We start from the raw sequence: 13367 nt of genomic DNA, 5'->3' as shown, positions 1-13367 counted from the left end.
AATGGGTTAAGGAATTGAAAGAAAGAATCTAGAGTGAAGAAAATTGTAGAGACCAGGCCTTGCAGGGACTGGCCTGGGTCAGGGCTGGGTAAGCATTCACCCTCCTATTTGTAGGAAAACACGTAGAAGGAAAAGAAGTCTTCCCATCTTGGTCTTCTAAAGCCTAGGCCAAAGCAAGGTAATGGGACTTGGAACATACTCAAATGTTAGCAAGAAAATGGAATTTGACGGAAGTGGAGTCTCTTCTCAAGAGAAAAAGTAGTTCTCGTCACAGTGTGGAGGAGAGACAAAGGCCTGAGAGCAGAGACATCAATGTGGCCCAACAATAATGAGGAAGGTGACAGGCAAGGTCACTGAGAGGGACGTCATTTGAAGGTCAAGAACTATGGGAGGTGAGTTGGCTATGCAGATGGTGCAGAACCCACTGGAGTGAGCACCAGCATGGGCAGTGCCCATTGCCTGGGCCTCCGGCTCATGTCAGCCGTCCTCCCTCCTCACACCTGCTCAGGGAAGTCTTCTTCTGACAGCAACAGCCAGGACTTTGCTTGGCGACCACCTTGCAGAAATGATGCCAGTCTCAGCCCCTCTAGAGATGGTGAAATAGTGACACCATTTCCTTTATGCTAATAATATAAATTACAACCTAGGAGGAAAGACTAAACATATGGAACAAATAGGTGAGGTTTTCCTATAAGACATACATCTTTACAAAAACAATAAAATGCATTTCAACAATCTCCTATAACATGCTTGATTCCCTTTCGGCTACTTCTCTATAAATACGGACGACAATGATGTGTAATAAGGCAGCACAGGAAGAATAATAGCCAGGGTTCTCCCAATTCTCTGTTTTGAGGTGTGATTTTTCATGGGATGGCGTGAGTTGGGTTGGGCCAAGGCTCTCAAATGGCTTCACTGGGAATTAACATCTTACTTAGAATAACACATCTTCAATGCTATTAAAAAAGAAATAAATAATCCACCTAAAAGCTATCTATTTTGGGGACTTGAAAACACCCAAGGAGAAAAAAGATATGACAAAAGGCAAAATAAATGTTTATTTTAAAAAATGATGCTCTAATAGATGATTCCCCCCTCTGTTTCCCCCCTTATCTAGTGTAGGAAGAAGATATGCTGTACTGTGTAATGGGGTACGGGAGTCAAGAAGGAAGAGTAAAGGCGCGCCTGCGTGGCTCAGATGGTTAAGCGTCTGCCTTCGGCTGAGGTCCTGAGCCCAGGGTGCTGGAATCAAGTCCCCCATCGGGCTCCCTGCTCAGTGCGGAGCCTGCTTCTCCTTCTGTCTGCTGCTCCCCCTGCTTGTTCTCTCTCTCTCTCTCTCTCTGTGTCAAATAAATAAATAGAATCTTAAAAAAAAAAAAGAAGAGTAAAAAGTATGTTTTAGCACAGATAAAGCACAGCAGGCAAGGTTCTTTCCTCTAATTTTTTATTTTGGGTATTTTCTTGATATTTTAATCCTATTCTTCAGCTATCCTTAGCATAAAAAATAGAAAAAATACTTTTAGAACTATTTGCTGTCCTCTCCAAATTCTGTTGTCGCTGGAGCGACCATATTGTCAGCAGGAGTATCGCTCCTACTTTACGATGAGTGCGTCAACCGGAGTAGGAGTCCTTAAAATCACTTCTGCTGAGAGCATACTTTTCTCACACTGCTCCACCTCCAACATATGCAATTAACAAGACACCAGACTTCTTAAAGACTAACTGTATTTCACACAATGCCCCTGGTTGAAGGATGGTTCTTTTGATTTTTATTTTCTAGAAGAATTTTTCCTACAAGTTCAGGCAAAAACAATTTTTTTAACTTTCAAAATAATGTGTGTGATAGACGCACTGTGCTGAGCAGTTTGAGACCTTTGAGTCTAGGAAAGGCACCGCTCCTAATTAACTGCCCAGAGAATGGTTTCACTCCGCGGGAATCTGTTAAGTACTTCCAGTGAGCTTCGTGGGACCTAGGGGCGATGACACTACATTTTTAATCAGGCAAGCTAAAATGCTAACACTTTTTGAAGACTTAGCATTCCCACTCCTACAGGGCTCCAGATGCTCAAAGCTCTCCCGAGCAAAGTTAAGTACTTCCAGTGAGCTTCGTGGGACCTAGGGGCGATGACACTACATTTTTAATCAGGCAAGCTAAAATGCTAACACTTTTTGAAGACTTAGCATTCCCACTCCTACAGGGCTCCAGATGCTCAAAGCTCTCCCAGCTTTGTCAAGCTGGATAGGCGCATGGGATTGGTACATACCTCAGCCTTTGAATAAATATCACCTGTGGACTTTTCTTTTTCATTTTGAGACTGTGAAAGGTAGAGGTTTTTAAAATTTGCTTTGAAATAGATGAGAAATGCATTGAGACTTGAGAGGTACTTGGGATAAAGGTAATTTGGAAGTGTTTTCATCCTTCCTGTTAAGCTCAGAGTAGCAGATAGGAAGAACACCCGTGTTTTGGGGGGAGGGTTAATTTATTTTTTAAAAGATTTTATTTATTTATTTGTCAGAGAGAGAGCGAGCGAACACAAGCAGGAAGAGTGGCAGGCAGGAGGAGAAGCACGCTCCCTGCAGAGCAGGAAGCCAGACTCAGGGCTTGATCCCAGGACCCTGAGATCATGACCTGAGCCGAAGGCAGACGCTTAACCGACTGAGCCACCCAGGCGTCCCCACCCATGTTTTTAGATCTTGTCTGATTAATAGCCCCCTTTGAGAATCCAAATAAAACTGGATTTTCTCCAGAAAAAAGGACATATATGTAAAATTTGCCTAAAATGCCAGAAGATTCACTATTAAGAAAACCCTTGCTTCATCTTCCCACCATTTATAGTCTTTATCATTAAAAGCTATACAAAACTGTTTAAAAGGAAAAAAACTCAGTTTCTGAGGAGACTGAGCTCATATGCCACGTCTGACTCTTCTTTTTTAAACACTTCAATGTTTCCAATAAATACCTAACGAAATTTTAATAGAATTCTTTTTCTAAACTTGCATTCGAGTTAAGCAATTTGCTCTTCTTTCACACATTATTTTTAGGTGTCGTCTTTGAATGTTATTTTTAATTGCTGGCTGGTGTATTTTTTAACAAAGAATTAACTCCCTTTGCCAAATCCGATTAATAAATAGAACGGTCTAAGGACCTGTGGTCTCTGGAAGCTGAACACGGAGTCCAGAATGAATATCAGGCTGGATATCTACAACCAGGACTTGCTCATTGCGACACTCTCTGACAGTATCATCTCTGGAGCCTCAGAGACACAAGGTTTAATTACTGAGGGTTACAGACTCCAAGCCGACATCCCAGGAATGACATGTGTTCTATTTCTGGAGCAAAGAAAATAATGATTCAGTCATACAAATATGATTAGCAGAGCTATTTCAGAACTGGGAGGAAGAATGGCACATAGGGGTAAAATATTACTTTGAAAGCCTTCTCTGCAGTGTCTTGTGTTAGGCTGTGGAGAGGAACATAGAAGAGTTAAAGACCTGGTCTCTACCCTGGGATTTTGTCCTCCGTTTGGGAAGACAGACTAAACATACCGGATGATACAAGCCACCACCTGCTAAGTTTCCAATCCCTGTGACAACAGAATTCCCAGGGTGTAGAGAAGAGTGTGGTGTGAGCTGCCATCATCAGAAAGGCTTCAGTCCTGGATGGGTAAAGCCCAGGGTAATAAATCCAGGCTGGAAGAATTACCAAAGGTTTTTAGTTGGATATTCTCGGTGTCACATATACAGAAGAATGTCCATTTACAATGCTTCCAAATGCAGATCGTGGAAGACCAGTCTTTTGATTCACCGAGGGCTTCTGCCGGCTGTAGGTAAAGCTACCAACCTCCACTCTTGATTGCATAAGGCTCCGAAGAGAAAATGGCCCTTCCATTCTAAATGCGCCTGTAATCCTCACAAAGAAACTCTCACAAATCATTAAAATACCAATTCCTGCCATAGACATCAAAGAAAAAATCAGAGGGGCCTAAAATCATGCTTTCCAACATCAACTATCTGAGGTAGCTAGCATGAAAGGATCAAGTAGGGAACACCAGAGTCCAAGAGGGCACCGAGGTCAAGAAAACTATTTTAGGAGCTAGAAGTTTATATCGAGCACGTTAAGGAGTGGCTGGAAAGTAATCTGGCTCATGTTACTGCTTGCTGCCTGCCCCAGTGGCCACAAGGTGACCCCAGGGAAGCACAGCTCTGTCTCCAGGAAAGGGTGTGAAGCAAGAGCAAATGGCCTCTCCACTAAACTTAGGATTTGGCTTACTTTCCAGTAATTCCATAGCTTTAACATTCACCAATTTGAGCACAACACTTAGATCCTGAGTACTATACTCAAAATCACTTCCCATTCCCCATGCCCCAAATCCAAGCCACTCAAATTTGAGGTTCCACTTAAACCAGATTTGTGCTATGAATGAGGTCAGATGTAGGTGAAAAATCACTAAATGAATGATCCATTCTGAGGAGCCAGGGGCTAGCTGAATTCTTGGATGGAATCAGCTTGTTTTCTCACTGTCTCACAAACTTTAATCTCTGCCCTTCTATTTCTTCTGTGATAATAACAGTGTGCCCAGCCCTGTGCTAAGCACTTTATGTTCATTATTTCAGATAACATCTGAACAGCAATTACCCTGGGCAGATAGAATCCTGATTTTACAGGGGGGGAGACTAGTGAATATTCAAGCTGGAACTGAAGCATGACTTCAGAGGATGACTGTAACCCCATCCCCTGCTATGTATCTCTTTCCTTCCAGAATGCCCTTCCCACTCTACTCTGACCACCAAATTTAGTGAAGGCCCAACTTAAATCCTGACTGCCTATAGCGATCTCACCACAGAACCTGTAGAGCATTTGTTTATTGAACTCAGGAGAACAGCACATTAGTAAAACATGGAGTATTTGAGATTTCCCAGCCTGATCGCAGTTAAAGCACACTGAGTCGTTAAAACACACACGGAATTGTTCTAGGAATTACGCGCGGATTAACTGTTTTCATTATCACAACAAAGCTGTGAGGTTGGAACTATTATTATTTCCACTTTATAGGTGTGCAAACTGTGGCAGAGAAAAGTTCAGTAACTTTCCTCAGGGCACAGAGTTAATATGTACGCACGGTAGAGTCGTGCCTGGTACACAGAGTGTTGTTATTATTACCATTTCTCTCTACTGCCCCCCCCCCCAAACATTCTCATCTCTTTATCCAGTTGATTCATCTTCCCAGGAAGAAAATAAAACATCTTCCATGAGCCAGATGCTGGGCTAGAAAGTATCATAATTGTCATTTCATTACATTCATTCAACAAATATTCACTAAGCACCTACCGTATGCCAGGTACTGTTCTAGGCATCAGGGATACGCACTGAAAACTAGGGCCTCATCATAATAATCCTGTAAAGATGATTTTTTTAGCTCCATTATTACCAATGACAAAATTGGGGTTCACATAGCCCATGAAAGGTTTAAAGCTTAACTATAATTCTCTCGAATTTAAAAGTTTCAGGTCTTTCTCTCAAGGGAAATGAGGTTACTTCTGTCTGTGATCCACCTGCTGGTACTTATTCTCCCCTGTGGGACTTAATGCCTTTGGAAATTAGAAGGTGTTGTTTCTCTTTCTCGTATTTAGGTTACAATTTCCCGATCATACCATCGTCACCCTCAGATAGTAATTACAGAATATATGCGCACTGTATTACTGGCGAGGCTGCTCCCTTCCTCCCCACAGGGAAGTCTTCAAGCTAATGAACTATTCTGGGAACTATTCTGGTTGGGGGTGTGGGGTAGGATAGGATGGGTCTCATGCCGCAGTTTCTCTGCCTTCTCCTAGAGTCCCTAAAGTGATCCCTAATAAGTCCCCCAAAGAACTCTACTACTCCACGGGACACAAGAGAAGCCATTGTGATCAAGAGAAAAAGCTCTGTATTTTATTAACCTTTTTCATGATTTATTTAACCCCTATGATCCAGACACTGTTCAAAACATTTTACAAATACTAACCCCTCCTAAGTCCTGGTTTGAGTCCCAATTTTCCACTTACAAGCTGTGTGATTATGGTCAGGCAGTTAACTTCTCTGAGCTTTAGTTTCTTTATCTGTTAAATGAGGGTAATAAATTGCAAGGATCCAATGAAATGAGTGGGGGTACATTACAAGTGTTCGTTCTTGGCATTTTGCTAACTGTTTCTCTACAAAAGAGTTAGGACGTTTCTCCTCCGAGGGGCTCCTGTCCTACGATGCCAGGAGTGGATGTGGACAAGCCTGAGCTGTAGAGACCAGGTGATAGATAGGACCAGTAACTACATCTCAGGTTTCAGGAGAGCATGAAATAGTAAGATGTCAGTTATACTTAGAGTACCATGGGGTATGTATGTGTGCGTGAGTGATCACTACAGTAAACCTAGCCAATGTTTAATCCACAGCAGAGTTTCACGTGGTCCCCTCATGATCCCCTAATCTAAATCCTACTCCCCCTTCAGGTCTCAGCTCAGATAGTGCTTCCTCCGAGAAGCTCTCCTAATTCCCAAGACCCATGTAAGGGCTTTTCCGTGTGCTCCTACAGCATTCTATACTTCCCACCCCCTTTCCTTAATCGTTTTCTCTATCCAGCTCCTCAACCAGACCATAAGCCGTGAGAAGGGCAAGAGCAATTGCACCAAAGAAACATTAACCAGCTTGCCAGCCACACCCGCCTCTTCACATTGTATTCTTAGCATTTAACAGATAGCTAGGCACTTAGTAGGGCCTCAATAAGTAGTTGTGTGAAAAAGTGATTCTGTATCTGGGACTGAAGAGATAGGGAGAACTTAGAACCCTCGTATATTTATAGAAGACCTCCAGAAACTTGCTATGCTAGGAATACGGATCTCTTCTTATCATAAAGCACATAGCAATCACGCGCTCTTAAGGTAGCTCTGAGACCAGCCCAACATCTAAGGTCACACTGCAAGTGCTTAGGAAATCTCTGCTGCTTTCTCGTTCCTAGATGACCTCCGCTCACTAGCCCATTAAGGGCTTTCATGTGACCGTAATCCTGGAAGGTGGGCGTCTGTAATGAAGGCTTAAATCCAGTTGTGAAAGTCAAGCACAGGTCGTACATGTGATCCTTTTTAAGAACTCTGCAGTGTAGACTAGCTTGGAAGGAACTGGAAGGGAAGCCAAACAGTGTTGTATTATGAACTTATTTGGAGTGCGCAAGTATCCTTGTCAGTTTCAGAAGGGTCAGGAGTATTCTGTTCACTGAAGAGTTTCATACATTGCAAGGAGATGAAATAGTCTTGAGAATGAAATGAAATGTCATCCACAGTGAAATGCAATGTCTGGGAAGGGGAACAGAAGACAGACAAGGATGATAGGGCTGACAGTCACCGGCAGACAGCCGTTTAGCATAAGTTAATTTACTGGCCAACCCAATCCAGAAGGATGCTTATATCTGGCTTACAGTATGATATATTACACCCTGGCACCATGGTAGGTGGGGAGAGGGGGGAAAAAAGGACGTTTCCAAGGACGTAATATATTTTGTATATGAAATGCAAAGCACAAGAAAGACCAAGAAGAAACTGGTAAATGTTTTCATCTTTTTAGACTCTTGCCAGCCTTGCGTCTGTACCAACTCCTTCTCTGGAATGCAGGGCTCAGGCGGTTTGATGCACCATGTTAAACTATGTATCCCCGTGGAGGCAGATAAAAAGTGTCATTGGGAATCAGCCAGAGATAGTCTGCACTCACAGACGGAAGTGAGCGGTTAACTTTCTACGAGAGTCGACTAGAACTCCAGTCAGCCGTGTGACATACATATTTCTTAGAATATGACTTTATACTGGGTTATTGGTAAATAAGGCCTCTGGTGGTAATTCAAAAACATTTTAAATGGAATGAATACGACCTTGGTTTTCAAAAGCTCGAAATACAACGATTAGAAGCCAATTTGACATAGTCCTTTTCTAATTATAAGCAGCTGCCAAACCAGTTCCTAGTAAGGCACCTCAGACTTTTGTCTTTTTTCCCTAAGTGTACAGGGAAGGAAGCACAGAAGCAATTGCACAAGAGAAACATCAAGGACATAATGAAGATAAAACACGATTAGACCGTATGCCACTCCCCTCGGAGCACCTTGGACAGAGTAGGTGCTCAATACTTCCTTTAAATGACAGGGGCGAGGGTTTCCATCTGAAGAAGACAGGTCTTCTGGCATTTGAAAGCTATTGTAATAACATCTAGTGACCCTGCCATTGCTATCAGCTATTGTCACAGGGCTGTCAACCAGAGTAAAGGCCCAGGAAAAAGAAAAACTGATGTCCTGGGCAGAACGACTTTGCCCAGTCTGGGTATGGCTCCCACCTCTGCAGTCATTCTACCCCCCTGATCTTAATGTGCCTTTGGAATCTCTTGCCTACTGACAGCTGCCTCTGGAAAAAAAGAGGGGGTATAATTTGATTTGCAAAATTTCTGTACTCTTGAAATTTTGGATTTAAGTATAAAATGAAATCATATTATAAATCCACTTTAGGAGTTTAGTAAGTAAAGGACATCCATGGTATACCTTCTCTAAGTGCAAATTGTTACCTCAAAGAAAAACAATACAGATAATAATATTGTAACGAATGTATTAAGATTGACTTTCAAACGGCAGGTTTTCTAATAGTGAAACCTATTTCTGTAATCATTCTGTGTTTTAAAGCAATAGATTAATAAATCATTGAAATATAAAATATATTCAGTAAATGTGTTTTTAAAGTACAGGGCGAACAAAAAGTTTCCCCTGAATATTTTGGGAGGTAGAAATCTATTTTAACTATGATTTCATAAAAGAAATCAGAATTTGACATCCAAACAGTCAAAAGGGCATAGTGTAAAGGACAGTTGGTAGTCTGACAACAAACACAGAAGGAATGTACTCTTACAAATATATACAACATTTTTGCATTTAGAAGAATTGCAACCTGAAATTTTATTTTACAATATGACATCGTATATATGCTTGTGGTTAGGAATTCAATGGGATACCATGAGGTGGAGCAAGAATGCTCAATTTATTTTCATATTTTACCTTTATCATTTTCTATTAAACTTTGTTTCTCATAGATTTGTTAACAAAACTGGAATAACACTCTTAATGACATTTCCCTCAAGTTGGAATATTCCACGTACACTGTTCACTGATGAAGTGAAGTCTGTTCACTGATGCTGCCCTTATTCCTGGGCCCTAAAGAATCTGGGGGGTGGAATCCAGTACCTAAAAGAAGTTTCTACTCAGTGACTCCTCTTAGCCGAGGCTGGGCAGCCGGAGGCCCTGAGAGCCTCAGCTCAGAGCCTGCAGGGTTTATGGGGAAAGATGTCTTGGCCTGTGAAAACTCCTTGGACCAGTGCTGTTCCGTGGTAGGGCAACCGAGAACCACCATACTACAGGATATAGATAAAGGTCAAGTTCGCTTTTTATTGTCAACCATCATTACATAGTTAGCTGTAGTAAGAATAACAAGTTAATAAACAAGTTTAATTAAACAAGTTTAATAATAAATAAATAAATAAATAAATTTTCCATCTTATAAATGGATAAGCTCCCCCTTTGTCCATTTTCTGCTTTGGGTCACACATTGTAGTGGGTTGAATCGTTTCCCTCCAAAATTCATGTTCGCCTAAAACTGCAGAATGTAGATTTATGTAGAAATAGGGTCTTTGCCGATGAAATTGGATGTACTTAGTTAAGGACCTTGAGATGAAATCGTCTGGATTCAGGGTAGTCCTAAATCCAATGGCCAGCGCTCTTGTACAAAGAAGACACAGAGGGAAGAAGGCCATGTGAAGACAGAGGCAGAGATTGGAGTTATGCTGCCACAAGCCAAGGAATGGCAGGAGCCACCAGGAGCTGGAAGAAACCCAGAAGCACCCTCCCTCACCGCCTTCGGAGGGAGCAGGGCCCTGCCGGTGCTTTGATTTTGGACTTCCGGCCTCCAGAACTGAGAGACAGTACGTTTTTGTGGTTTTAAGTCACCAAGTTACAGCAGACCTGGGAAAGTAATACAAACGTCTTTTACTTTTTCTGACTCAATTCTCTTTCTTCGATAGCATGTGCGGGGAACACGGTCATTACATCAAGCAAGAGCGTCTGTGTGGAATCTCTTTGTTGGCCACGTGACCCGACTTCGCAAACCATTTGCCGGCTTTCAGGCTCCGTCTGCAGGTTACCCTTCACCATCTTGACTCCTCACCCTGTGCCATTCGTCCTGCTTTTGCTTCTGTTCGCTTCCCTGTGCCTCGAGAACTAGCAGGAGTGTGTTTGTTGAGGCAGACGGTGCCTCGCCTGCTGCTCTTTTCCACGTGTCACGCCTGAGGAGGCTCAGGGCCAGCTCAGTGGACTGACGTTTGGAAGAATCAGTTACGTTCAGGTCTTTTTCTAAGACAGTCATGTTCTTACTATTCCATTCTTACATCAGCATACAGGCATTTGCCACTGGTATTTATAATTACTGGCCCATTTCAGAGACTCTCTCTCTCTCTCTCTTTTTTTTTAACCAAAACAATGTCTCCTTATTTGGTGACCCTCCCTGGCCCCTCTATGTCTGCTCTGGAGCTATGGTAACCCCCCACTAAATTCAAGGCTGAATGCAGACTCTCACCCACTCTTTTTAAAACAGCCTACATCTTACCTTAATCAGTCAAGAAAGTCCCCAGGTAACTTCCTGAGCCCCAGGTAAGGGCCCGGCACTGCACTGAAGGGTGTCATGAGTACAAATCATCACGCACCCACCAATAGAAAGGAGGGAAATCCCTTAGGCTTCCTTTCCAGCCCTCTGGCTCTCCCCAAATGCTGGCCCTCTAAATTCCTCAGGGTACCATCACACCACAGACAGGGCTGTTTCCTTGCTCAGACACCCGGCGTTTCTCCAGCTAATGTAAAAACAGAGGAGAAACTATGTTCTCTGCTATTCCTAAACCCTATTTTTGTCTCTTGGATACTAATTCAGAGGGAAAGTGAAACCAGCTATGTAGCTGGTGTAGACACACCTTAAAGCCTCCTGTCCTGGGCTGTCCTCTCCGGCCCCCTGCCCCGCCTCTGCACACCACTCCCAACCCACACCAGTTCCCAACGGCTGCCCTGCCAGGGCTGAGCAAAGCCACCCTGGTGTCGGGACCCCCGGAGTGGCCAGGCTATTGGGAGGTCTGGAGGGCTTGCAGCGGAGGGTCCCGGGCAGCACGGGTAATGGGGATTCTTGGCGAGCTGGGGCAGCAACCGTTGCTAACTTGTATAGAAAAATTTATCTGTTTAACAACCGATATGGTCACACTGATGGGTGCCAACAGATATCGGCCCCGCCTCACCATGCAACCAACACTGAATAATGGAACCTTGCTGAGATCCAAATTCCTCATGCGTCCAAGGAAGCATCTTTGTCCTGCCTCCCTACAGCGTTATTATGGGTCATGGTCTGTAATGAATACTTACTGCTTAACAGCAGAATTTAGATGACTTTTACTTAAACTTTACCTTTATATTTACCAGGGCCACCCAAATGACCTTGAGCAAATTATTTAATGTTTCTGTGCTTATTTTCTCACCTGTGAAACAGGTAAAAATAGCGCCACCTCATAGGGTCCTTGTGAGGATTACATGAGTTAATACATGTAGGGTGATCGAAACAGTGACTGGCACCATCATCGTCATTAGGTGGCACTGAGTTGGCAGCTACGAAAGTCCTAGAAGTTGAAGGAGAGGCTCTGGGCTCCAGTTTGAAGAGAAAATCCCTGAGGATGACCGGATAGGGAGGATGTACTTTGGTTTGGTTTGGTGGATATTTATATTACTAGATGCTGATAGTGACCAAAATAAACAGAAAAGGCAAAGAGGATTATTTTCCAACCCTTACATGCCTTCCAAAGTTGTCTCTAATTTTCTGAGTCATCAGATACCCTCCACCGTCTTTTCTTGACAACCTTGTTATTTTTTCCATTACCCCTTAGGGGACCTGGGGCAAACCATTTCACTTTCTGGAGGCTCACTTTCTTTTCTGTTACACAGGGACAAACAAGTGAGAATCAAGCAAGAGAAGGGATATCGAAGTCCTCTGAAAATGAGAAACATTGCTTAAATATTATGCAGGAAGACATTTTATGGTTTATTAAATACATACGCACAAGCCTCTCTTTAAGATTGGAAATGCTTCCGTAGGAGGCATCAAAGCCTCAAGAGAGACAAGACCTATGGAGATATGCAAAAGGATGAGGACTACGGATCTTGAAGGCAGATAGACCAGAAGGCTGGAGAATGACTTAATAATGGTGCTAACCTATAGAAAGGGTTAGACAAGATTATGGTCAACTCTTTTCATCTTTACTGATGACAGAATAAAAGAAAATGGGCATCGGCTCGAGGGATTTAGAGTACATAAAGACTTTTTCTGCTCGTGAGGGTTCTTAAACATTGAATGCATGGCTCAAAGTTCCATAGATGTGGTACTTAGTAAGGACATGAGAACCAGCACAGGCGGTCTGATCAGGGGTTTGCTAGGACTGAGGAACTCTGGGTGGGAAAGGAAAGGGAACTCCCCACCCCCATGCCTTCGAAGATCCCCTGTGTTCTCAAATCGCTATGTCTGCATCCACACTTTTCTTAAACAAATTTACATTTTTAGCCTTTGCCAATTCACTGATTCATGTGCTTCCTGTATCTAAATTAGCATTCTTATTTATTAAGGAATTGTTGCATTTACAGGTGGGAGCACAGACTTGGGGTGGAAAAGCCTAGGTTTCCATCTTGATTTTGCCCCCTTCCAGCTGTGTTGCCTTGGTTAATTAACTGATTGCTCTCCATTGGTTTCCTTATCTGTAAAATGGAGATAATAAAGGTTCTTACCTTGGGGGTGGCTTTCAGCCCACCTGGTACAAAGTAAATGCCCTAAAGTAGTAGCAAATAACATGCTAAAGTGACCTCTTCGTAGTTTCAAAGAGGTGCCTCTTAGATCTTGCACTTGGAGATTTGTTCACTCTATTTGCTCAGTGTTTTAGACACATCAACTTTCTACTCTGCAGTGTATTCCCTTTCATCTTAAAAAAATGTTTTCTCGTAAGAAAGTCCATCTCCCTCCTTGTTTACTCTAGTTAGCATTCTCTGAACTTTCTCAGACTCCATTACATCTGCCTTGAAGGGAAGTGACCTGGAATTGTCCAACCGATGTCCTCCCTGAAGGCAGAAAGCTGGATTGAATAATTTATTAAGGTACCTTCTGGCAAAACGAGTCCATGCGATGATTCTGAGGTTAAGGAATTTTGTTTTCAGCCTGCCTCAATCCGTTAGCAGAGATCTCTTTATAACACTAGAGGTCACTGTTAAAGCGATATTTCAAAAACATAAGCCTTACATCAG

The 13367-nt window shown here is 42.8% G+C and overlaps 1 protein-coding gene across 6 annotated transcripts in view; it reads left to right on the top strand.

Moving 5' to 3' along the window:
• Positions 1–13367, top strand: part of TIGD4 (tigger transposable element derived 4) — a 32119-nt gene that overhangs the window by 18259 nt on the left and 493 nt on the right. For 2 of the 6 annotated variants that reach the window (XR_005833906.1, XR_005833904.1), the window contains 2 exons: positions 8016–8126; positions 10073–10187. The gene's annotated coding sequence lies outside the window, so the exon portion shown is untranslated. Of the gene's footprint in view, positions 1–1117; positions 1309–8015; positions 8131–10072; positions 10188–13367 lie in introns of those variants that run through there. The other 4 variants (XR_005833907.1, XR_005833905.1, XR_005833909.1 and 1 more) reach the window with 4 other exon arrangements.

This window comes from Ursus maritimus, unplaced genomic scaffold (genome assembly GCF_017311325.1).
Source record: "Ursus maritimus isolate PB19 unplaced genomic scaffold, ASM1731132v1 scaffold_11, whole genome shotgun sequence".
NCBI classification, from domain to species: Eukaryota; Metazoa; Chordata; class Mammalia; order Carnivora; family Ursidae; genus Ursus; species Ursus maritimus.
This window is presented reverse-complemented; position numbering and strand designations above follow the sequence as displayed.